At 39.6% G+C, this 27,884-nt stretch overlaps 1 protein-coding gene across 1 annotated transcript in view; it reads right to left on the reverse strand.

The window, feature by feature from the left end:
- The window catches only part of pag1 (phosphoprotein membrane anchor with glycosphingolipid microdomains 1), a 48,254-nt gene extending 22,636 nt beyond the window's left edge, over positions 1-25,618 (reverse strand). Inside the window, exon 1 of the mRNA XM_042012619.1 lies at positions 25,400-25,618. The gene's annotated coding sequence lies outside the window, so the exon portion shown is untranslated. The remainder of the gene's footprint in view (positions 1-25,399) is intronic.
- Positions 25,619-27,884: the final 2,266 nt, after the last annotated feature.

Consider the following 27,884-nt stretch of genomic DNA (forward strand, 5'->3'; position numbering starts at 1 on the left):
CAAATCCAAGTTTTAATGAAACCCAATTTTTTTTTTTTTTTTTGGCGTGGTCGTTCACATTTTCATTTTAATGCGACCTTCATCACGCTGAAGTGATACGCATTCGCAGAGGATAACAGGACGTCATGTAGTGCTTAGTATTATGGATATAATGGATTCTTCACGTCTGTTTATCAATGTGGAAGTACTTTCCCACTCTGAACCGATAAAATTATGCCTAATTGATGAATGAAAGAAACGATAACAATGGCCTTTTGTGGAGCAGTGGCTCCTACTTCTGTACAGAGGCATGTATAGATGATGCGGCCAAGTTGGTTCTGGTTAAACACCGTATCGACTTCAAAATCCTTCTGTATACATCCAAGGCCATCCATCACCTCTCCCCTCCTTATCTGTCTCACTTAGTTCAGATCAAAACTCTATCCCATTTTCTCAGACCCTCCTCCTCTCTTCATCTTTCTGTCTCTTCTCCCTGCCTTGCCACTATGTGGAGCAGGGCTTTCAGCTGCTCTGCTGAATTCTTTACCTCCTGACATCAGAAATATCAGCTCCCTTCCTCCTTTCAAATCCAGACTCAAAACTTACCTGTTCAAATTTTTCAAATAAATAATCATTATTATTAATAGATCGGATACATGCCTGATCTAGGACCACATATGAAAGTGGACTGGGTCGGATTAAAAAAAAAATCATATTTACACCGTGCAGACTGTCATTAAAAAATCTGATATGAGTCACAAAAAGGGAAAAAAAAATGGAATTGAGCTGCAGTGTGAACAGAGTCTGAGTGTTTCTTTTGGGAACATTTGCTGGTTCATCATTATTAAATAGGTGTGACCAGTTGGCCATCATGTAAATTGAAAAAAGAGAAGAAGAAAAAAACAGCCTGGTTGCACAACTGACCATCTTGTGTACTGACCGGAAGGCCATTTGGGGGTGAATGAGATGGGGGAGGTGTAGTAGAAGGATAGGGGACTGCAGCCAAGAGAGAAGGGAATTGCAGCTAAAAAAAAAAAAAAGGGAGGGGGGGGGGGGGGGGGGGGGGTTGATGAAGATGCACAGAAGCAACACTGCACCTAAGTGAAGCAGATTTTGATAAACAGGAAAGAACAAAACCCCAGCGATTTTTATTGAAGCAAAGGATGTAGGAAAAGAAAGACAAACACACAAAAAAAAAAACCACACAGGTTAACACACAGTGTGAGAAACACACCCATCCCCAGGGAGGGTTGATGAAATATAACTCCCTGGGGCTGCAAAGCAACAGGGACCCTGCCCTAACTGAAACAATCAGTTGCATAGACACACACAAGTGCATGCAGACGCGGCTAAATCTGTCGAATCAAATGCATCATTACAAACAAAAAAAGCCGAAATGCTGTTCGCAAGCGTGTATATGAAGACAGGCAGCTCAGGAGAATTGTTGTGTATCTAATTCGGTTCAGTCTAACTCACTAATCATGCATCCCTCTGCATGTGTTCCAAAGTATCTGTGCATCTGCATGCTTGTGAGAGCACAAAAAACAGGTGATTCTCATCAAGGGATGTGTCAGTGTTGCCATGGCAATGCCAGCCAGCCTAAGGGGTTAATGGTTTTAGCATGAGAAACTGATCTATCTTCCCTAAATGGGGATATTGAGACTGCATAATTTAACAAGCCCACCGAACCCCCCACCCCTCTCTCTCTATTTTCGCCACCACTAATATTACAGATGTGTGTTGTATCCACACTCAGGGTGAGGCTTTTTGCTGCTACAAGATACAGAGGCTGCATTTACTGGCAGCAACATTTATATCGATCCTCCACTGGGGACATGTAAATGGAATATGAGACTTTTTCCCCAAGCAGATTACTGTTTCCCTCCATGAAGTCTTACATGATTCGAAGAGATTAAAAGAAATACAGCAGCTATGCAGCCAAGCATCTTATCATGCATCCTCAAAGGAACATTTATACAAACTGTTACTTCTTTTTTTTCAATAGCAACAGGTTGCAGGAAGTTAACTGCAAATGAGTGTACTATCTAGTGTGTTACCTTCACTTTCAAGAATACAGTGTTGTCTTCCTTGAATCCGATTTCCTGGCTAGCTGTAAGGCCACAGAAATGGCAACATGTGTCTTATGTCTTCACTATAAATGACAAAACTCCACCATCCCTAATCATTCTGTGACCTGTCCTGACCTCTCTGAGCCATTACAGTCTACAGAGGCTCTGTCAACATGTGCAGCGATTGTGTAAACACTTGTGCACGTCTGTTAACTTTGCCTTGAGTTAATGTCAATCCAACCCCATGGGAAAGTTCATTTCCTGTCTTCCTCTGCGACATTTTGAGGACAAGGCTGACCCTGAAGTCTTCAGAGGCCTGCAAACATTTCACTAAAACACAATCAAACCAGAAACTAGTGGATTTAAATTGAATGAGCTCTGAGCAGTAATTTGGTTGATAGGCAGCTGGATCATCTCTGGGATTTTTCCATGATTTGCTCTGACAGAGTGGTGACTTCACTTCAGCTAAAAGCTTTTATTAGCTATATTAATTTAATTATTGTCAAACATAATTCACATTTGTGGTTAATGACAATAATTTTCTTTATTTCTTGGAGACTCTTTTACTCTTCCACGTACCGACATCCAATTCTCTTATCATTTTTGCTGATGCTTGATGCAGTGCTCTTTATTTCAATCATTAGGACTCAAGTCCACAAGTTTTTCTGTCTGCAAATTCTCTCCTTCTCCCATAACCACAAATGCTTCTATAACCACCCTTTGTAGGTAGGCAGAGTGGTAGCTTGGTGGTTACAGAGGTGGACTTTGGTCACTCTGGGCCCTTGATCCCTCCAAACTGTTCTCGGGGTGCCAAAACATGACGGCACATTTCTCCCTAGTACATATAGAGATAGGTCAAATACAAAGCTGAATTTCCTGATCAGGATTAAGAAAGTAAAATTTATTATTATTGTATCATATAGTTTCTAAAAACAGTGTTCAATGGTGTGTATTTTGGCTCTGCAGTAACAGCAAATGTTAAATTGAAAATTTAACACTTAAGCTACATTTCACATGTTTGCCTTTATCTCCAGCACAAAACTGCAGTGTTATCCTCTCAAATGGATTAGCTTTATGACAGCGGTGCCACTCAGCTGCTAATAATATGCTAAAACAAAAACAACTTTAGTAACTGTGCAGCGCAGCAATTTATGACGATTAAACAAACAAGCCAGGCGTGATATCCAAATATGTTAATGCAAGCGAGGAGCATGAAAAGAAAAAAAAAAAGATTGTTGTAATGATTTCAGAAACTGTCACTCACACTGTCAGTGACATTCTGTTGAAAGTCTAATGGGGAGACGAGGGAAGAGACTGAACTGTTCAACTCCTGGAATTTGAAGTCTGAGGGCACAGACATAACTGTAAAGTGTGTCTTTGTGTGAGCATTAGTGCATCTTGTTGTTTTAAGTGTGTCACTCTAACCAAAGCTGACCTTTCCTCTCCTTCCAAAGCAAAAGAAAATATTAACTCGTCTCACATAAGCAGATGCACACGCAAGCGCACAGCCCTGACCAAGGAATAGCAGATTTATTCAGCACTGGAACGACTACATGCATAAAATTTCTCTATCATTGTCACCTTGAGATGCAGATTAGCATTAGAGTGAATGAGGAGCAGATACGACCACATCATTATTCAGTGGCATTGGCCTTTATGGGCTGAATAGCTGCCAAGATAAAGGGATTATCAGGGTGAATAGAATAAGATGAAGGCTGTTGTGTGTGTGTGTGTGTGTGTGTGTGTGTGTGTGTGTGTGTGGCTGTGAGTGAGAAATCTGTGGCGGTAATTCATTCTAAAAGCTGCTAATGAGATGCAACAGATGCCTACAGTCGAATGAGATCCATCTCGCTACATCCGGCAAATGCACATGAACTATTAGATGACATGTGGAAAACACATGTACTTGCCATGTAAAATAAAAATGTTCAAACATCCATAGACATCTTTCTTTTTCTTTTTTGTTTTTCTTCTTTGAAGTCTGATTGCCACGCCCCAAAGCTTTAGTCATTGCGGCTCCAGAAACTGCCATGCAGCACTTCATTTATCTCACTCCTGTGACACTTCGTTTGGATAAAGGGCACAAGGCAAAAGAGGGAATTAATAGAGGTGTGTGTGTCTATGTGAGAGCATATGAGTGACTGAAATGGAAATGTGATCTATCTTTACAAGGCTCCAACCACAGCAGGGGTGGGTTTATTAGATGACATAGACTGGCAGAAGGTCTGACACTCTGAAACCTATGAAATGCTCCCAACAAGACAAAGTGGATGTACTTAAAGTTAAAGTCTGGCTCTCTGATGGGTGTATTTTAAAAAGCATGGAAAGAAGAAAATTTGTCTATCTATCTTCTCTCTGCCTCTCTTCATGTTACTCCCCTCAACCTCTTCATCTACACCTTCAGAGCCTTGTCCCTCCCCAAGCCAGAACATGGTATGTTCAACACGTCTGCTAGCCCATAAAGATATGGTAAAATATGGAAACCTGCAGGGACTCAAAGGGCACATAGAAACACCAACAGCAGGTTGGGGGTGGGGTGGACAGTTGGGGGTGGATTTTGAAGCTAAACATAATGTGGCAACCTCTATGTGAGCAAGGCGGGTGTGGGGGGTGTTAGGATCCTGCAAGACATGGCAATCTTCAAACAATCCTCAGATTTCTGGTTACTGCACATGCATGAGCAATTCTGGAAGATTGCACAAGACAGATGCAGCTCTGTCTTCAGCTTTTTTCACAATTCCATTTGATTTCTCATTTCACAAGCCAAAGATTATTCCAGCTTTCATTGGGGGGAAGCTGAGAGGGAATTCAGTGCAGAAAGAAAATGTCAGGTGAGGAAGAAGCAATAAAAACAGTTGTACGAGTAATTATGCAAAGGATATGCAAGGAACTATTTGTATTGTTGCAAACTTAAAGACAAGTTGGAGGCTTGTATACTCTGGTTCACAAATTCTAGGTTCCAAATAAGCAAAAATTGGATTAAATCAATAAATAAATATCTGTGGATGTGCTCAGCTAACAGATCTTTGCTACTGCTTGATTATTTAATTTTGGAGAATGATTTTAAAGCTTAGTTTAAAATAGTTGATGCTCCTGGAGACTGAAATCCATCTGATCAGAGATTCCAGCTGACATGTTTACATGGATGGTAGCTTAAATTATTCGATCAGTTGTGTGATTATATGATAGAAAGATCTAACTTTTTATGCGCCGGAGTTTTTAAGGCATATTGTAAATGTAAAAAAACATTTGAATACCAGAAGGTCTGAGAGCTCAGACCTCCGTCAAGTCATTGTAATTGTTTTTTCCTTTTTGCCAGTGATTGTGTGCATTGTTTACTAGTTGGAAACTGACTTCCCACAAACACTGCCGACTGCTGACAGCGGGAGCAGCCGATGGCCGATAGAGATGTAGAGATAGATATAGTCCACTTCATACAATGACACCTTTGATAACCTATTATTCCTGATGTACAGAACCTAAAGTCTGAAGAGGTCAAAAGTACCACAGTTAGACCATAAGTAAACCCAACGAAACCAGTAATATTTACTTTGCTACAGCATTTTCCCTGAGCTGTGATTGTATGCTTGAAAGAGCTTTAACCTGCAGGCTGCCAGAGGGCCTGAGTTTTTACCTTTATCCTTGTCCCCATGTGCACAGTAGGGGTGTGCAATCGTATCGTTCACGGTAATACCGGTAGATTTTTGACATCAGTAGAAAATGTGATATCGGGATATCACACATTTCTGGCCTGATTTAACTGCACGTTAAGCTGTGTAGCACAGTGGAGCTCAGATGAACGAGCGAACAAGGAAACATGGAAAATCAAAGAAGACTTAAGCTGTAAAATATGTAGAATCTCGATTTCAGTTTCAAACAATAAACAAATAAAAAAAAGTGATTCACATGTTCCTAAAGGCAGCTCAGTTCTGCTGCTTCCAAAGATGAATCCAGGAAAATACCGGAAGAAGACCTACCGCCATTGCTTCCCAATGCTGTCAACTTAGCGAGCTAATGCCAAAAACGCGGGCGCCACAGTGTTCAACAAAGACCGGACTTTATATCCATTTCAGAAGTCTATGCAGGCGTATCAGATTATTACAATAATCTGACCACTCCAAGATATCAGATTTTGATGGTCATGTAAACAGGTACTGGTATTAAGGGAGAAATCTAGCTGTGCTAATCTGATTTCTCATAATCAGATAATGGCAGTTATCTGATAAAGGATGTGAGATTTTGCTATGTGACCACTTGAATTATATAATAACACCAGAATTCAGGTAATCATCAGGTGTTTGGTGTGCATGTTAACAGGCTCAGTATTTCAGACAAGTCTTACTTCTATCACAGTGAAATATCAGACACATTATCATGCACTGCAGACATCTCTGTAAGAGCACAACTAAGTTTGCAATATTCCTACATGAGGCCCAAATCCTGAGAGATAACTATGTAACATGACAGGATTCTTATTTGCAAAGAGGCAGCGGCTGCACTGCTCAGATCAGTTAATGAGAGTGGCTCAGCACGTCCCAAGAGAGAGCTGAAAACCAAATGAACCAGCTGAATGTGCATTAGAGCAGTAAACAAAATGCCTGCTGGTGGCGGAAAATCTGCTGTCAGTCACACACACATGCACATGATTATTTAGGCACACATGCACGCTGGGAATTAAGACTGAAATGTACAGCAAAAATGAACAGACAAACTCATACACACACACAAAGTCATCTGTATAGAGATGAACAAATTAGAGAGTGACAGACAGAAGGATGGAGGGAGTAAGACAGAATGAGCGATGTGAAAGAATACATTAAACGCAGTCAGCGTGCCGGCAGCAGTGTGAGAGGAAAATGCAACAGAGGCACCTTCACACTCTGACACTTTCAACGAAGCAGAGGTGGCCAGTGGCAAATCCATTCTGACACAGTGGGTGGTTAATGTTGGAAGATGTGTGGGACAGACTGAGGTGACACTCATATGCTCACATAGATGGATAGAAAGGCAAAGTAAGAGAACTTCTGCCTGACTTTTAATAACCTTGTGTGTTCACAAATAGATGACAATTCCAAGAAAAAGTGTCTTGGTAACCGGTAAAGCCAGTGCATCAGCGTACACCATCAGAGCTGCTTTCCAGATAGTCATATTGGCTAAGGGGAAGCACCTCCCTCTATGGTTTTCTAAATGTGCATTTGGGGATGGTTTTTTATTGTTGCTATGACAACATATTTTGATCCTCAAGAGTTAGGTCATCTGCTAGTAAAAAAATATATATTGCATATTGATTATACTTAGCAGCAATTACAAATTCTGTATCTAATGGTTTTGTTTCTTCACAATTTCTTTCAGGTTTTGCTTTAAATTTGCCATCTATACATACTGTATATGCACACATGTGCACACACCTGTCTGAATGCATGCTCATCCAGAGTACCCATTGAAATCAAGAGTCATTGTAAATGCTTCTTAACACTTCTGACCACGAACTTGTTTTAGACCATTAGCAGTGCCCAGGATACTTAACACAAACTGTAAACGCGACCGGCTCCACTCTGCTCTGACCCCGCTAGTTCAGAGGATGGTGATTTTAGTCTGTTAATGCCACTCTGTGTGAAACTCATAATTCAATACACAGCAGCACATTATAGCTATAATGACTTGTGTCTATGACTTGATTACTTCCTGAGTGTCTATCAATGACATATCAAATACAAGGCTATCAGGACAGACAGGATGTTACTCAGCGCAAGATTTTTCAAATAGAAAGTCAATTAACAAAACAGACATTTAAAGAGGTGCTTAGCAGAATTTCATCTTCTATCAGCTGTCTTTCCAGGATTATTTTCCCCCATTCTCCAGCAGCCTTTTCAACAAAACCTAAAGGCTACATAAACAACATTCAGAAGAGCATGTGATCCTTGGGGAGATAAAGAAGGCCACCAGTTTAGTGTCAGCTGACACAGCAAGGGTTAGGGCATGAAATCATCTCTTGAGGAGGAATTAACAGCGTGAACAAGCCAGAGAAAAGATTGCTGATTTTTCCCTAAGCTGCTTCAGTACAAAACTAACATGTGCAACCCCACCACCCCCCTTCAAATAACAAGTTTGTTGTATAAGACTTCCTAGAAATCTATAAAGACTGATTCCACAGACATGCTAGAGAAAGGAAATGACAATAGAACATCATCCTAACATGAACCAGCTGTGTGCCACTAATCTGATGTCCAGTTTTGAATCTGTGTCCCACAGAGGAGCCTAAAAATATCAAACATAAATGCACACACGCTTATGCACCCTCCCAGGCACTACAGCTAAAGGAATAACAGGGCAAGTTTCCCCTAAAGAATCAAAGGAATGTAAACAGGCCACTCATCCACACACCCACATACACACACTTTCAAAGGGCTTCATCAGAGACCGTGAGACAGAGGCCACATCTGGAAAAAGACGCCCCGCAGAGCAGTGCAGTTTGTTGGGTTTGTCCTCTTGGTTTACCCCCATTTGACCACACACTGTCTTCCCAAAAACCCCATGAGAGGCTGCAGGAATGCAGCTGTCGGTGGGAAATATGTCAACCTTTTTCTTTTGTCCTAAACATCCTGTGTGCAACCAGAACTTTAGCAGAATTATGGGTAAAATTATGCAGTTATAGCTAACCAAACTAAAGACTTAGGCTAAAGTAGGAACAGTAAAATTAAAGACAAATTCACACAGCATCATTCATAATCTCGCCTACACATACTTACACACAATAAATCATTCTAATCCTCTGCATGTTTTAACCTACTGTTGGTTGGGATGAGTGGCATCAGTCTTTCTCTTGGGTTACACTCAACAAACAATGTGTGTATATTAAGAAACATTATTATTAATTCATATGTTCCACCTGCATTTCAGCCCCTTTAAGGTACCTACTATAAAACACACTGGCAGCCGAATTTAACAGTTGTGCATTGGTCAGTAGTCAAGAAGTGTTCAACCCTGCTGGCTTTAACACTTTCTCAGCCATATGACACCACTGTTGTGTTATTAGGCCTATGGCCCATATAACCACCTGCTCTGTAAATGACTTTCTGGGTCGTTTGGGGATTATTGCGGGGCTAACGCTGCAGCACGCAGTCCTGGGGGCCACATATGGGTCAAACACCGCCTTAATTCAAAAGGGCACACCAATAAAACTTGCAATAGTAACACTGAAAGCTGATTCCTTTGAGATGAAAAATCCACATGGGGCATTTTCGCAATTAATTAGTAGGAACTGGCCCAGACAGGCGAAAGTAAACAGTAGCTAATTTCCTGTGTTTTGACTTCTCCTAGCCTTGTGCTGGGGTTGCCATTGGCATGTAGCTTTAGACGTGTACCACCACCCCACCTCCTCTCTGCATGCGACAACCACCATTATTGTTCTGCTGACAGGCCACTAATAAAACAGCTGGCTGCAGCCTTTGTTATTGTGGCAAAAGCCGTCCCACAGACTTTTGAAGTTGCTTGTCTTTGAAGGCGTGCTTTCCCATTATTTAAAGCAGGAGATCTTTCTTTAGCAGAGAGAATAAACTTCACTCAGTTTAGCTTTTAAGTTCTTTTATAGTGTTTTGTCTACAAAATTGGCCATGAAGACGCTGACACATTTGTTTAACAGAACCTCAAGGGTGAGGGAAACGAAAATGGATCTGAGGAAATATAAAAACCACAGAAACTCACATAATTATGTTTGTAATATGAAGCAGAAAAAGAGAATAACTTCTTATAAATGGCAATTTATGGAGTAATATGCTGTGGTTGGCTATAAAACGACTTTCCATATTGATTTTCTAATGTTATTAATTAAAAAGGAGACAGGAGAGACAGAAGAAATGTTGAGACAACACACTTTCTATGGCAATAAAGACCTTTACTGTATGGCTATAATGGGTCATTAAATGAGCCAGAGTGCATCAGCAGAAGTGTCAAGCTGAGAAGTCTTTCATGTGAAACTCTATGAAGGGTAAAACCAGCCTGAACACATCTTTGGAGTTAAAACCACCAACTCACCTTGAAATATTTTTCAGAGGAAATGAAAAAGAATTTGAAGGTCTTTTAGCGGAAGTAGAAGAAGAGATGAGCTGGTTGCTAAAATGCAACAACCTGCTCAGAGACCCAACAAAAATCCCTGAGCAAGGCGTTGAGTCTCTCCTGTGATATTCCCGATACCATTTACCTGAAATCCTAAGATGATGTTTTACACACAAACAGTCCCAAAGATACAAACATATGATTGTTCTTTTCTATCAATGTGTCAAGTTGCTGGTCCAACAGATGATGAACTGATGAGCAATGAGATCCTTAAACGAACTCTGAGGTTTGTCTAGTGCAGAATCACACAGTTTCCATTGAAATAGTTTTTTTAAATTGATTTTAAAGTTAGGAATCACAGCAAAGGCAGCATGTTTCTTGGTAAATTTATATGAATAAAAAAGAGAAACTGCTGACAGTGCACCAGGAACGAAGCATTTCACGCATCATTTCTGATATTTTTTGAGAACTTTTCAGTGCCTGCAGCTTATTTAGCCGTCTCAAAAATGAAAACCTTATTTTTTCTTCTTATTTAAATTTAGTTTAGTTATTGTTTTCTAATTGAGAAATATGTATTGATATATATTACATATTGCAGCATTTCTTATGGCTGATCAAGATTTTAGCCTAATCTTTTCAAGTTAACTTGTTTGAACATCTAAAATTTCAGATTTTTCATGAACAATTAAAACAGATAACTCTGGGTTTGCAACATGAGAAACTGAGCTGGACTCAGAACAGTAATAAGACTTAGAAACAAGACGCCTGGTGCTGTAACCTTTTCTGATCAATAAATCTTTTCATTAGTCTCTGGTAACAATCATAAAAAAAGGCTTTTAAGAATTTTGAATTAATAATTGAAGTACAGAAAAGCCAAAACATTGACCAGCGATGCATGTCAATAAAAAAAGGAAAGTAAGAAATTTAGAGCCCCAATGGGGCTTCAACAAAAAAAGATGACATGTAAGCTTTCTGACTACTTTTACTGAATTACGAAACAATTCAGAATTATATGTATGTGTGTGTGTGTGTGTGTGTGCACACTATTCCACAGCTAATTGATTCTACTAACATGTAAATGTGTGGGCTATATGACAAACATCCAAGGATCAAGAAAAGCTTGTTAACACCCCTTCTGATGTTCACCCTCACTGGGTCTTGTTATCACTTGGCAGACTGTCTTGCACCAAAGCAGCGTGTCCCAATAATAGGCTATAAAAACGACAACGCGTAACGACGGCCTCAGAGACTGTCGGTGCTGCTCCAGAGGATAAAAAACAACAAAAAAAGAAACAACCTTGATGTGTTGTGTGGAGAGGACGTATGAGAGATGACACATTCGGCATGCAGAACACTGGCACGCACACGCCTTCCCAGATGCATCACACAGTAATTATCCTTAGATGACTGGAGTGTGTCTAGGGCATGTGTGTGACTGTGGGTTGGGTGGGTGTGGCCCAATCACATTTTGCAGTCATGTGAAAGCACCACTGACACTGGAAAAAAAATTAGCAGAAATGGCTGTGAGGGGTAGAAGGGGTTGAAGTAACTCATATTTTTTTATTCTATGTCATTGTTACATCACTCAACAAGTAGACAGACTGAATTGACACCCGCTGTCATGAACCCACAATAGTGAGTCACTGTCGGTTCCTGGGAAGGGAACAGTTCATTTACACACACACACAAACACAATCCAGCGAAGAAAATTATGTGTGTGGTTTATCTTGCCCACTCGTTGTAATTCTCCCGTAATCCTTTACTCTGCGAAATGACACAGCTGCCAGACATATCCTCTTTGGTGGCGCCTCAAACCTCCACTCCTTTCCTTTCCTTCCCCTCCCTCTCACTCTCTCTCCCTCCCCCCCAACACACCCACATGCATGTACTCTACAACCAGCACATACCTTCAAACATCCCATAGCAGTGGATCATCTTGACTGCTTAAGCACTTTGCAGTAATAATAAATGAAACAGCCTGTTGAAAAAGGATTCTGCATCCACACTAAGCAAACCTATGCGTTTCAATACTATGGCAGCTCGATGTCTGGAAACAAACAAGATTCCCCATCTACTAGATATAACAGAAATAAATAAAACTGCTTTGGTTTGAGCTGCAGAAGGATGATGGGCGGGCTTGCTTCCTGTTTGTAACAACAGAAACACTCCCTTTTCACAGAACCAGAACAAGCACACAAACTTTTCTTCAGATATTTGAGTCACTAAATGATTTCAGGATTAGAAAGCAAACAGCTGCATCCATATAGTACTTGTAACATAATCAAATGAGCTCTGATTTGCATGAAATCAGTTGAGAGGCATCATTACTTTTCTTTTTAAACCTGTGACTCCTATAAAACCAATTGGATTTTCTAAAAAATAGTCTCTGAAGGTAAAATTGATTAATGGGCTGAGAGAGAGAGAGAGAGAAAAAAAAGAGTCAGAAACCAGGATGCAGAGCACCCCACATGCATAGCTGGCACTTTGGTGATGCCAGTCTGCCCATCCATCCCCTAGCAACCCTGTTCCCGGGGCGACAGGACTTTGATAATGAACACACTGAGCAGAAATCTGTGGTTCCCTATTTGCTTGTTGCCTGGAGGCTGACAATGAAAGCCTTTCAGATCTACACATATATGTGTACATAAACATAATACATCTACTGACATCTTCACACATGTTGTGTTTAGGATAATCTGGAGAGAAAAGATGTGCAACAAAGTGAAAACATACCTCTGCCACTCATTCCTGCTAAAGAATGTTACACCAAAATCTGTTAATGGCTGCACGTTATTGAGATGACCACATCAATAAATACAACCAGTTCCAAAAGGGAAGTAGCAGATCGTCTGTTCAGACACTGTCCAATACTGCCTCCCATTCAGGAGTACCCCTGATCTGTTTCCTTGCAAATCCTTGATTTAATTTGTGCGTGATGGGCAAGTGAAGCAGAGCCAAAAAAAAAAAAAAAAAGCTCTACTGAATTACACAAGTGGGCTTAATGCTCACTTCTAGCCCCTCAGTGGATGCAACATGACAGCACATGAACAAGTGCTAAAAAAGCTCTGTGTAAACCGGCAGCATCAGCATCACAACAAATAGGATGTGAAGTTTCTGGAACAGTGTGTGTATTGTTGGGAGAGCAGGGCGGGGGCGAGCAGCTTTAGGTCCTAAACCTCCTGTTTCTTGACAGAATATGGAAAAGCTCAGCTGCGACCTAAACCTGTTAGCGGTTGTGTTGTCAGTCTGCGACAGCATTGTAGTTAACTCACTCTGCAGGCACAAATCACTTTGGTGGGAGTGCTGTCTGACTGCAGAGTTTGTGTGGCTTAAAGCAGCTTTTATGGCATTACGTCTTAAAGTATTGTGTGTGTAACAAGCGATGCAGAGTCATTAGCAGTGTTGCTTTCAGTGTTCAGTATGCTTAATGAGAGGGCACGGCCATGCTGTCTGAGTGATTAGTAACTGAGGAGGCTGAAGGCCAAGGCTGATCGCTGTGCATGTGTGTGTGTGAGCAAGGCATGGGCTTTCACATCTACATATCTGGATCATAGAAGGGGCAGGTCTAACTGAGTTAGAGACACAAAAACCTAGATTCCTTCTAATAGGTGTAAATCTACTGGGCATCACTCAGTAGATTCTACTCAGCATCAGTAGTACTGAGCATCACTTTCAAATATAAACAAATTCCCACCTTTTGTCAAGTAAAATGTTAAATAAGTTGAAAATCAGTGAGATACTAACCGGCACAGAGCCTGAGCTCAGTACTGGAAAAGCATGCGCTCATAGCTTTGTTATTTTATGAGACATTGTGTAGCTAAATAGAGCCTAAAAATACATTTCATGGCCTGGTTGAAAGGAAGCTAATCCCCCCCCCATTTCATTTATTGCTCTGAGGCAGGGTTTTAATTTTCCGGGTAATGACTGCATGGTTTTGTTTTTCTTTTTGCCATCATTCCATGCATGACATATACTGAATATACAGTATCTGTGGATGCAAGTATTGAAAATGCGCTAGTCTGGGAATTGGATAGGAGAAAACTGACAAATAATACAGTGGGATTCCCTCGCTTCAGCTCCTCTGCTCAGCACTGCAGAGCCACTGCAGCCTGCTCTTATCAAATACAACACATACTGAATCACTGATGGCACAGTAAGAAGAAGAAGAAGAAAAAAGATTCATCTCAGCATTTCCTACTGCTGCACAATCTGTCAAAAAACAAAAACAACTCCCTGAACATTTATTTAAATCGGAGAAAAACAATGCAGGAGTGGAGTGCAATGGTATGAAATTAAATTAGAAATTAAAAGAAAAATACTTCATTTATCCCATAGGGAAATTTCAGTGTTGTACTATGGTTCTTTCTGTTTTATGTACTAAATGGAGAAAACGCAGCATGCACAGATTTTCTAACCAGCTTATGTTAATAACCTTTATGGTCAAAGGAGAACCAATGAAACTCTTTCAGTACCTTTTAGTGCTGATGATATACTGTAGTCGGATTAGTGGATTAAAGGAGTACTTGGTCATAAGCAAACAAATGGTAAACCACTAAGACATTGAGACACATTCCAACTGTCATTCAATGAAAAATACAACAGAGGAAAGATGACAGATATAATCTTTCTGTTTAAAAAGTTCAAAGACACATTATTAAAAAAGGGTACTATCAATATTCATGCCTTGATGACTCTGCAGCACTGTTTTTTAAATCAAAATTTCCTTTGTTACAGCACTGCTCGATCAAAATTAAGACAGCAATAAGTTTGAAGAGACTTAAAAGGCTAAATCCTACTTTTAATCATTCATTCAATAACATTCCTGTGATGTTTACAGATCTTTTTAGGTGAGCTCATACTTTATTAAAGGCTCCCTATAGGATTAGGAAAACTGGCAAGAAGGATAGAGGTAGATGGGAACATTTGTACCACAGAATGTCAGGAATATCAAAGGTCTGTTTGTCTAGCAAATCTGTATTAAGGTCTTACTACAACCTGGATTTCCTGCATACTCTGAATTCCCAGTTTGTCTGAGATGCCACTGGCTCCCATCCTCAGCACCATTCTTCTATTTCTAAATTCCTCTGAATCTGCAAACACTGCTAAATACGTTTCTGGATTATTCAAAATATTAAGCTAAAATATATAGAACTGTATAGAAGACACGTATGTTGTTTTTACCTTTTGTTCTTTGTGGGGGTTTTGAGTGTTTGCTGCTAATTTTCTCACAGTTGCAGCTCTGTGTTAGAAATGAATATTTACGATCTGTTTTCTAAATTCTGTCACTTTTACTTGTCTGGTCTGTCCTTTCCTAGTTTCCAGCTCCTTTTCTTTCCCTTTAGTGTTTCCATTTTCACTCCTCTTCATTAATCCCTCATTTTCTTCAACGTTCCTCACCCGCTCCATCATTTCCTGTCTGTTCATTTTTATAGAGAGAAAAGGAGCCTGGCTCTGGTTCTGAACTTTTTTTTTTTAATGTTTAGTGCAGTCTAGCAGAGCACCCTGCTGTGGTGGGTCTGTTTATTTTTTTTCGGGCTCGTTTCTCTTCTCTTTAAAAAGCTCCATGCTTCTCTCTCTCCCTCTCTGGCTCGCTCTGATCACTTCCTTTACCAGAAGCTGGGAGGTAAACCACCTTCTTCTTGCCCTCCTTCTTTTTCTTCCTCCTGTCAAAAATCCCTACTCCCACTGACGGAAGAAAAAGTTGCAGCTTCCGCACAGCAACTTCAATGCTTAAGCTTTGTCGGGATTTTTTATAAAGGGTTACTCCCTTGGCCGAGAATGTACTTCTCACAGCTTCAATCTGGAAAAAAAAAAGATTATGCAAGTCATGTTTGGGCTTTAAATGATTACAATATTTTTTTTATCTTATAAGTTGCTGAATAATGCCTAGACATAGAGAGCGAACAATTACTTTGAGTTACAGTTAAATCAGATAATTAAAAAACAAATTATTTAAACTTTAATACTGGGTTTAGATATATTTCAGTTGCAGATACCTGATGTACATTTTTGCATTCCCTCCGTTGAAGATATGAACACTGTTCTGCAAATATCAGCAACAAACTAATCCCCCAATATTCACATAATTATATACTTCATAAGCTATAATGGAAACAAACTTTCAAGTTGGGAAGATAAGTATATTAAATGACCTAACTGACCAACAAAAAAGGAGGTATGGAAAAACATAGTTTACTGCCATGTCGACAAATTTTTTTTGCTTCAAAACTTAAAATTGTGGTAGTCAGCAAGTATCAGATGTCATTTTGAGATAGGGACACAAAATAAAAAAATTTAAAAAATTGAGAAGTGTGTTGCTTTCCCTGACAGAAGAATTTTTTTTGTGTGAACTCCAATATTAAGTAAAAGCTTAAAATTCAGTTGGAGGGAAAAAAGGGGGAATCAGATCGTTTTATTTCTTGTGCTTTCGTACTTGGAGTAGTCGCAGTCAAAAAATTAATAAATGCAAATATTGCTGTTCATATTTAACAGGCAGCACAGCAATCATTACCCCTGTGTATTTGTCAAATCCTTTAATGTTTTATCTGGAAATCTCCAAAAAAGAAAAAAAAAAAAAAAGAAAAGAAAACATTAGGGACAAACTGTCCAGGAACTAAGAGTCCCCTCAGTCTACTTCAACAATCAGCTCTTTGTTCTTCCACTTGGCTCAAACATCTTTATTCCATTTCTATTTACTCATTCATTCAACATTAAAATTTTATTGGGCAAATGTATTTACAAAAAAAAAAACAAAACAAAAAAAACAGCAACAACAAAAACAAAACTACACTTAAAGTCAAGCTATGCTGCATGCTGGAATGGGAGTGCCATCTTGTAAAGAATGCCTTCCCAACAACACCCAGAGAGGTCTGGCTTTTACTTTCACATTTATTGTTGTTGGTTACATTTAGTTCTCTTTCGCTGAAACAGTTCAACCTAGTGGAGTAAAATAATCTATTTTTTCTTTTATCTCAAGTAAAATAATTATAATACTTCCAAAAATATATTCAGTGATGTGTTATGGAAACTCATGTAGTGGATGTTATGAGTTACTATGTAAGATGTTTTTTATTATTGAAACTTTATTGAAAATTTGTTTTTTAGAATGCATGGGGCAGATGTTTGACATTTGGTTATAAGAGTTAGAAATGGTCAGTGTTGTTTTGGAGGCTGATCTTACAGTTTGATTTTAGGGACACAGTTGTAAATAAATATAGTATCTTGAAGAGAAAAAACATATTATGCAAACTTCACATTTTCCATATCAAAGTCCCTTGATCATTATTTATTTGAATTACCAAAGAACAAGGGGTAAGTAAAAAAAGAAATACATTTTGATACACTGGATAATGTAGGCCTCTTGTAGGCCTACAAATAAATAAAAACATTTATGTGTGAAAAATAATGGGCATGTGGATCAGATTTCAGTCTTTTAGTCTCTCCACAACATACTCACTGCCACACAGTCACATTCACTCATGCCCTGCAACAAGGATTCAGACTTAGATTCAGTATTATATTGTGTATTTAAGTTTGGGCCCTTGAGGTTTGAGACTTCATGCATTTGTCTTTGTGTGCACATTTAGCTTTGTTTCCACAAAATTAAACAGAAGAGCCACAAAATCTCTCATGTTTGACACTTTAGAGCTTTTTCTATTCTCCTTTCTCAGTTATCTGTTCTTAACGTTCATGTGCAGCATTACTATATTAATAAGTACAACATTTGTGAGTAAAATCATCTAAAACGGTTGACCATGTAATATTATACATATATCATAGAGGTGCACAGCAGGGCACATATCCACACCTTGTTTGTCTACGGCTTATATTAATACACCAGTACCCAACCAGATAACACGGGCATTTCCTATTATAAGCCTGCCTGGGAGAGGGGAAAAAGGAGGTACGCTCTAATTGCAAGCAGGCCACACTGTCTTTGTGTACGTGTGCAAGATGTGTGTTTGTCAAACTGTGTTCAGACATTTTTCTAAACTAAAAAAAGAAAAAAGAGGCACCAGGAGGAAGGTTAGAGAGACACATGACGATGTAGAAAGAGGAATAGAAAGCAGACAAATTGAAGAAAATTGTGAGACATGCTGAGAGAAGGTCAGAGAGGAGGAGGAGGATTAAAAGGCAAGATAAGATGAAGAAGAGGAGCATGCAGAGGTAGGAAAAAAAAAGGTAGACCGCAGAGAAGAAGGACTAAACTGTGTATTAGGGTCAAAGACGCAAAGAGAGAAAAGGAGGACAGTAGATAGAGACAGTGTAAAATGGTGTTGGATAGCCCGAGGTCCATGATGATAGATGACAGCCAATCCACTGCCTGTCCATCAGTCATCTTACAGCCCACAAAGGATGAAAACAATCACCTTGAAGCACACAAAACCTTACCTTACACCATCACTTGTAAGTGTGCACCTTGTAGCTATGTCATATTCATATGAAAACAAAACAACAGAAGACACAGAGTACCAACAATCACATGACATGAGGCTCAACCCAATGAAGAACATCCAGACATTATTAAAGGATATGTAAGGCTAAACCTCTGCTTCTTTATGTCATTGTATTGAGACTGCAGGGTACAAATCCATGTTTAGTAAATAAATAACATCAAGACCCAATTCCAATTCCTTCTCTTAGCCCTACAACTTGGCACTATACCTCTGTACAGAGGTAAGACTCCTGTTTTCTATTGAATATTAAGAAGTAGCCATTAAATTGTCCAGATGACCCTAGCTGGAAGGCTAGATGACCACTTCTTGATCCCTGAATGAAAAGGGGCACCATGCCTCTGGAAAACAGATGAGTAAGGCCATGAGGAAATTGGAATTGGGCTCAATATGATACTGTGAAGGAGATGACTTCACTTCCCCCTTACTAAAGCTAACATACTATAGATAGTAGTATATACTACTACTAAGCATGTGACACTTAATATGAGAAAAACATTTTTCAAATAATAGTGGCAGAATTAAAATGAGGAAAAACTTGTCCATCTGAGCTGGCTCCAGAGCAACATGGGCACAGACACATGATGCGTGGTAGTTTATGTACTTTATGTAAACCTTTGCGCAAAAACTGTATGTGCTCCAGTTATTTTTGCAAGTTTGATGCTTGCACTTATTTGTGATACCTGCCTTGTAGCACAATGCAGAAGAACTAGCAAACATTAACTCGTCTACTCTGTCTCCAGTAAGCTAGCCCAACTTGCAAGACACATTTTCAAGATTCAATCAACCATGGAGCCAACCACAAAAAGAAGAAAAATGATTTTACAAAAAGATACTGTTCTCAGAAAGACATAAGTGTGATAACACAATACAAATAAGGACTGGTGTGTGCAGAAGTCGAGTGCATATACAGTGTGTGTGTGTGTGCACTTGCTGTCCCCCTGAAGTGCTTCACCCAGCAGAGTGTAAGATGAGGATCCTCCTCTTGGGGAACATGATAATATCTCACCCCTGCAGCGTGCAACTGTGTGTCTACACGCCTGCAGCATCAGCAGCACTTTACACCAAGGAGAAGGGACGGTCTACTCTCACATATGTTCACTGTCCATCACCTCATGTCACCTCACCATTTTACACTCTCACCACGTTGTTAAAGATTAAGTCATCGGTTTTCTGCCTTTTCATATAGGGGGCTTGCAGAGTATTTTTCAGCCACTTGCCGTAGTTAAAAATCATGGAGAAAATCAATAGAACTGCACTTCCCATAAACCTCTTGGCCTGTATTATGGAGATGGTGCTGCTTCTCTCCTCCCAATCCTTGGCTTTGTTCCGTTAAACTTGCAAAGCAGAAACAACGGTAACAGCAGGTAGTTGCTTTCAAAGGTAATTAAGCATTCGAGTAAGCGAAGGTAACGCGAACATGAAATTAAAAACATCAAACTAGACTGTCTTTTAGGAAACCAATGTTTCTGCTAAACTATTTCTTTTTTTTATTTTTCCTTTAACTAGTCAAAGCTTCACTGACTTCTAATATAAGATAAATATCAAAAACTGACCTTAAAATCTGATAAAACTGAGACTCCCTGCATAGCTAAAAATCACAGGGTAAGCAACGGTAACATGTTGGCATCACACAGTCATCCTGACAAGACAAAGTTAGCAAGATTGTCATTGAGATAGATTTGTAGGGACACAAGCTTTGAGTTAAAAGAAAAGGCAGATAACCTGTGTGCAGTGAGTTGGAAACCAGACTATTGTTCAGCCTTTTCCCTGCATACACAGCAATCAAAGTATAACAGAAAGCAAGTCATTTCATCTTCCTGAACCTCCCCTTGGTATGGATTCTAACAGCAGGGGGTGAATATATAACTACTTCTGTTACCTACAGCTCTGGGGAAGAGGGACTTCGATATTCCTTCAGAGCTTCCTTGCTGGTGATCTCCATTTACAACATCCCTGCTGTTTGCTTGCTCTGAGCACACCATACTCTCTCTGTAGCACACAAGTAAGGTCAGTTTCCACACTGTAGAGCAGAGTAATATAGTAGTCACACTCAAGTTAGAACACCCATCCATGAAGAAATTGCCAAGGGCCACTGTGAGATAACTCTGTTTGTTTCCTACATATATCAAACAATGTGCACTCAAGGAGAAACTGGTGCCAAATCAAATGTTTAACGCTGGCAGTGGACCTCTTGATTGTTCATGCATGTTCATGGACTGTGAGGGAATTAGTATCAGTGCATTGTAAGTAAAAAAATCACGGCTGCAAATGTTCTGTGTCTATTTGCTGTGGTGTATGTTTCCTATAAATTCGGGTGGTTATAGTGTTTTAATTCTGGGCATGATCAGGCAGGATTCCAACTACAGTACATCAGGACAAACAAGTCTGACTTCATCGGTAAGTAACAAGCTGTTTGAAAAAGCACATGCACACGTATGAGATTCCTAAGCTCAATACGCTTACATAAAGAGCTAAACTTCCTCTCATCAAAGGCATCTAGTCTTTCTCAGGTAAAACATGTCTGCATATGTTTACTTTCACTTTGAAAAAGGAAATTTAAACCATGTTATCTACTCTTTATGTTCAAAACCTCCCCGATGGGTCTTTACTGGACAAGGTCTGTCCCTGTTTGACCATATTTCAGGAAAGAAGAGATTAAGAGATTCATCATAGCTTAAATATTTTAACTCAGAAGATCATTAAGTGATTTCTCTGCTTTAAATATGTGACGTGACGGAAAGAAAGTAAAAAAAAAAAAAAGGCATCAGCTGTCTTTTGTTTTCTGTTCAAAACCTGTTGAAGATCCTTTGCAGTACTTGAGTCCCTTCTGAAGGAGAGGTACATAGTGTGCTCTAATGATTGCAATTAATTGAATAAAAAAAACACACATACAAAATGCCCTTTACACTGTGGAGAAATAAAAAATTAAAAGAAGAATCTATTTGCCAAGGGTCAATAGTGAGGAGCCAGAGAAGAGCAGCAGCAATAACCCAACCCATTCACTACAGATGAATATCGTCTTTCTATTACTGGAATTGGTTTTGAATTTTTTATTCTCCATATCTGTCATAACCACCGTCTAATAGCTTCTCTCTTGTTCGGTCCCGTTGATGCCATCTAATTGAATCAGCTTCTGTCTCATTTCTCGTTCTGAACTTTCTACAAACAGAGGACATGAAGACGTTTCAGCAGCCGCCTCTACTTTGGCTGGAGTGCATGGGTAATGATTGTTTACCCACCCTCAGTAGGTTCTCCTTTTTCCAGAAATTACAGACCTTTCTTAAACAGTATAGAAAAAAAAACAAAAGATAAGTGAACATCACTGCATGTGAAGCTGGATTTAAGAGAAACAGACATTTTGATGGGGCTTTAGCTTAAAGGCCATTATTCATACACACCCTTTATTTTCTGCGATGGGAACTAAAGCAGGACATTTTCTAAATTTTTGGGTTTCCCCTTCCAATAGTGTGTCATATAAGGTACATTTCATACACCACCACCCAGGACACTGCAGGTCTTTTTCAAGGAGGTAAAAGGGGAATTGTGCATTTCCACTCAGGTTTAAAGTAAATGGTAAAATATGCTAATTAACTCTGTTTGCCTACAGAGCAGTCAAACCATAAAGTTCAACTACTTTTTAACCATATTAACTCAATATCTGCTAATTTAATACATTTTAGAGTGATGCAGACATTTTTATTTGTGCCTTAATGTGTAACCGCTGTAAAACAGACATGAATGATCCACTGTTTTCTTGTCTTTCTCTTCATTCTTTCTGGACATCGCTGGAGGGCTGCAGTTGTTGCTGATAGCTGTGTCTTCTCAGTGCATTAAAGCCAAAATAAATGGCCGCATTTGAACGTTTGAACAGTCACGACTGCAGCGCAACGCGAAGGTATCAGATTTTAAGAGCTGTCATTGAGATTTTATCTGAGGTGACCGAGACATAGATGGATGGATTGATGGATGGATGGATGGGTTAGTCAGTCAGAGCAGTGAAAGCCTTTTGCATTGGGGTGGGATCTTAAAGAGACAGGAGCTAAAACGGCACATTTAAGACAGAAGGTGACAGGAGTTGCTGCAGAAAAATGCAGCAAGAGAGACAAAAAATATGCTTGCTGAACATTAATGTATGTAAAATAATTCTCGTTCATAGACCCTTAAGGTAAAATGATGAATTATTTAAATAACCAGGATACGGGCTCTTTAAGTCCAGTCACATCAGCTCAGAATGCTCTATATATCTATTGCTGGAAATGCAAAGTTCATAGAAGTTGCACTCTGCAAACAGCGGATTCCTTGATATGTTGCTAACCGTGTCAGTTTGCAGACAGAGTAAGGGGTTTTAGACTGAGACAAGTTGGAAAATGCAAAGTTCTGTTTTTTCCTCTATGGAACAGTTTTCATACAAGACTAAGAAGATTACTTCTATTATGTATTACAGGAGACAGAGATGAGAGCAAACCCATTAAAAAGATGTAAATTCAATGATTGGGTTTATTCTAAAAACTTCCCCTTCTCAACAACAGGAAGTACAGCTAAAGGGGAAATAATTAAATTTAGCTCTCCCTTTTTGCTCTGTTCCAGATCAATAACTAAAGTAAAAACCCTTTGCAACATCCGCACCCTTCCTCCCCCCCACCCCCCACCCCCGAGGTGCGTGCATCTCAAACAGACCAGGATGTCGAACAGCGCCTGCATGAAAATTGTAAAAACTTGGGTTTGCACAACCAAACTCTCCACTGTTTACCTTCTAATGATGGTGACGGCACTCCTTGCTTGTTGAAGCCTAAGTGAGTGTGAAATGTGTGTAGTCCGGTTAACGGCATCCCGACAACCTGTGATAAAGCTCAGCTTGCACAGAGTGATTCTGATTTACCCTTCAAGAAGCAGGACGTTCAGGTACAGCATGGCAGCAGAACTGAGCTCTCAGACACATTATGAGTGTGTAACCACAAGCAGCTGTTCAAACACACCCCGCCAGAAAACTCAACTGTTTTGTTCATGCAAATGACTTTCTACAAAGTCATTTTTATGACTTAGAAATTCAAGGGTTGGCAAGAGTTATTTAAGAGTTAAACTTCTGGATAATAAATCTGAGGTCATCTGGTTGAAACATCCACCTTTATAAATCTGTGACAAGACTGTTGCTGCTGACCCAAAGAGAAAAACTTATCTTATGGATTTATCCTGGTGTTAATTCCAGCCAAGTCATGTGTGTGAACCCCCTTGATACATTTATTTACAACTCAGCTCTTTACAGCTGACAATCCAAAACTTTATTCCACATTTGCAGTGTCCTTCATTCCCAGTTTAGTGCACACTCTCGTCCCTTTTGCTCCTCACTCATCTCCTTTCTTCCCCACAACAGCTGCATGGACCCGGCCTCCTCTCCATCCGAATTCCAGCATTAGTAGCATGCTATGAATGCTCTGAACTTAAAACTGTCACAAAGCATTTGCCATTCACTTCCATTCAGTCAGTTGCTCACAGAGTGACAGGGCTTTAGTCACACAGGCAACCTCTTTTTAAACCCTTCTGACATGTGGGTGTTATTAACTGCAAAAGCTTGCAGCTAGTTCCTTACAATGTAAACATATAACGACAATTCACTCAAGGTTAAGCTTATTTAGGTTTAAATCCATTTGATTCAGTGTTGGCTGAAATACTAAATGGCAAGCTGTCATCCATTTTGTGAAGGATAAGTCATTTTAAAGATGTTTTCTTACACTATTCCCTTTTATTCTTTTCTTTTTTTTTTTAACAGAAATAGACATTCATTTACCATGTTCTTATCAAAAGATGCTGCCATGAAGGGAACAAATCATTAATGTTTAGCATTTAGCACAAGGAAGTGCTGTGACTGCAAAGGGAAGCTAAAACAAAGTGGAAATTGTGTTTGCTGAAGTGAATATCAAGTTGTTTGACAGCCAGGCTGCTGCAGGGTATCTGCCAGCATATTCAACAACCTAGCCCATCAACACAGACTGAAGGAGGGGAAGGGGAAGGTGGGGGGGCTTCTGTTGGCTCTTTGTGCCCTGTGTGTCTATGTGTGAGAGGGGGAACATGGGAGGAGGGTAATGTGGAACCACCAGAGTGAGAAAAGGGTGTTTATTTGGCAGGTGAACAGATTTCTCTTTTTCTAAAAATGTTGCAAAAAAGTGTGTGCCCCTGCTTCATCTGCATCACACTACATGCATGTTTAGCGACACACATGCATGAAGGCTTTAAGTGCAGAGGGAGGAAAAGGGGGGCCACAAGTCAGCACCAATGAAGAAGGATGTTTATAAAAGCCAGAGGATGTCAAGAGGGTTTAGAAAAAGCCAAAGGCATGACTATTGTATATAACATAGTTATGGTGCGTGTGCATAGCTGTGGCAAAAAAATACAGAGGGAGTTGATTTTCATTAAAAAAAAAAAAAAAAAAAAAAAAAAGTATAAGCTTCTCCTTCTGCTCTTAAGATCTGAAAGCTCCCATAAATGTTCTAGTAGCTGTTTATATATATTATTGTGCAAGAAAATTCATATCAGTAATATTCAATGATACTGCAGTACAGACAGCCTGGCACTGTTTTATATAATCAGGAAACAAGAAAGTCCTCTCACAGGGCAACAAGTCTCTGTCTATGCTTGTCAGTTCTCCAAATCTGCTTTCACTGCGACCACCGAGGCTGCCGCAGTAACTACTCAGGTGCCACTCTTTCAGTCTGTGAAGTTTTCTCAACCCTCCCCACACACACATACACACACAAATACCAACCCCACTCCCGAACAAAGTGACCGACGAAAACCTAAAAACTTTTTACATACAGAGATAAAGATAAAGAAACGAGTGCTTACCAAAGACTGAGCGGCTGTCCACAAATCAGCATTCAGCGGCTGTTTGGGAAGAAAGTGGTTGGGTTTGTTCGTAGGCTTCCGCCGCTACGTTAAAGAGATGAAGGAGAAGTGATGTGATAGGAGGACACGGGCGGAGATGCAACTCTTTCCGCAGCCTGCGCGTATTTCAGGACGTGAGAGACGCTGGGCTTTGGAGCTCAGGCTGCTCCGCTCTGTGGCTGTTCTACACCAGACTGAAGCCAGGACGCCGGTGGGAGGAGGAGTGCCAGAGAGCCGCCGCGCAAGGCTTCATGGGAAATGTAGTTGACGTGTTTAAAGTCTTGATTCTGTGAGGTTTGGGTCATTATTTCAATCAGTTGACCTTCAAATTACGTTTGTATAATTCAGAAATGTGCAAAAATCTCAAGCAATCCATAAATTATTTATAATTGCATGCAAAACAGCCAGACTTTCTCATAATATGCATTTAATTGGTCTTATTGAGCAATGGTTCTCCAGAAGTTTATCTTGGGACATCTTTCAATTTCAGACCGTTTTCAGAAAAATGTGTTGTTTTTCCCCTTTTCTTTAAAAAAAACTCCCCATACACTGACCAAGAGCATAAAAGCCCCTAAATCTTAGGACAAAACAGCAATACACCATTTTTAAATTGAATCTTTAATCACTTTGTTATTAGCAGACTGAAGCAAAGACACATTTTTGGTCCACTTCTCAAGTTACATCTATGGAAAGCACTCACTGAATAGATGTAAAAAAAAAAAAAAAAAAAAAAAGGTTTTTTACACCAACAAGGTGAGTTCTGAAAAAATATTAAATGAAAACTTTGCTAATATTGGCATAGTGTGTCCCAAAAGAAATTTGAGGGGACTGTACAAGTGGAGAACATAAGAAGTGGCCAACCTAAAAAGCTATATAGCAAATTAACAGTATCTGAAGGTGATCTCAAGATAAGCAAAAATCCAATAAAGACCTGAGAAATCCATCTGGACCTTCCGTTGACGAATCTAGAGACTCATCAGAAATGGTGTCCATGAAAAGGAAGTTATAATTTTCTCATTATTAAGGAAGGGAAACAGGAAAGTCTGAGGTGTGTCAAATTACACAAAAAGCACAATAGAGCTTTATCATCTGGACAAATAACAGAACAAAAAGCATCTAAATGGGCTTCAAGAAGTGTGAAGAACTATTTCCAAAGATGACTTAAAGTGAGTGAGGAAGCTTGAATAAAAGGGTTCAGGCTGTGTTAAATAATAAATGTAGTCATACAACATAACATACTAAATTTCAAGCTTGTTCAAATTGCATAAATTCTGTTTGAAATTATTTTGTCTTATTTACTTGATTTGATGGGTAGCGTGGCTTACAAACAAGGCATCTCAGGCTAATTGAGAAATAAAGTTACTCCTTTCACTGTGAACTCTGGTCTTTGCTACTCTTTGGACATTGTGTTTGCAAATAAACCTGCGACTGAGAAAGAAGAGATATGAAAAAAACAGCTGTGCTGTGTGTTTTCATTCATGATAGAGTCATGCAGGGATTCTTGCACGTTTCATAATACAGAACAGATTGCCCAAGAGGACCCAGCTAGGAAATGTTTTTGCTTTATACTCATTCATGAGCTCCATGATTTATGAGCTTTATGCTATTTTTTTTTAAAGTTGCTGAGAAACATAAAAAGACTAAATAGAATACACTTGTGTGATTTCGCTGAAAGCACACTCCTATTTGTTCCAGCTTTTTCAGTCAAAAATGGCGATTTTGTGATATTACTTGTGGGAACACTCTATGTATCATAAGACTACAAAACAAAAAAGAAGTGCAACGACACACCAGTGTAGTCTCCAGAGATTATACCATTTCTCCAGAAGTGAATTCACTTTGTATTTCTACATGAAACCCGAGGGGTGTTCAGTCACATTGCGTTTTCCAATTCATTGCCTTGAGAGACTCTCCATATTTTACACTGATAACATCACAGCCTCCAGTCCAGACAGACGTTTATAATATGGTGTGAATAGCAGTGAAAAACTGCTCTGATCCACTTTATAGTACAGTAGAGAAGTACAGTGTACACCCTGAAAAAGGAGCAGGATCGGTAGAACCTCGTAGATCTGAAGGACATGAGTTACTTATTGTTAGAGTATTTGCTTCCATTAAACAGCATTTTATAACATATCATTGTGCCCAGGCAGAGACCTTGATGGATGAAATCCTTCACTGAGACAATAACTTGCTTTCCTTTTAGGTCAAACATCCCCTTGAGCATTTATTGTTACCCCCTCCCTCCCATTTTGTCATCCCTGTGCACAGAGTTTCCTATAACTGCTTACATTGTTTGTGTATGTGGTGCATTTGGGGTGTGTAGAGGAAATGCTTCTGCGTTTTAGAAGCCTTATGTCTAAATTTAGAGCCCCTGCTGTTCAACTGTCACAGGCTATGTCCAACCAATCAGACGTTCAGGAAGACTGGAAGCAAGTTAAAGTCA

The sequence above is a fragment of the Melanotaenia boesemani genome, chromosome 17 (assembly GCF_017639745.1).
Source record: "Melanotaenia boesemani isolate fMelBoe1 chromosome 17, fMelBoe1.pri, whole genome shotgun sequence".
NCBI classification, from domain to species: Eukaryota; Metazoa; Chordata; class Actinopteri; order Atheriniformes; family Melanotaeniidae; genus Melanotaenia; species Melanotaenia boesemani.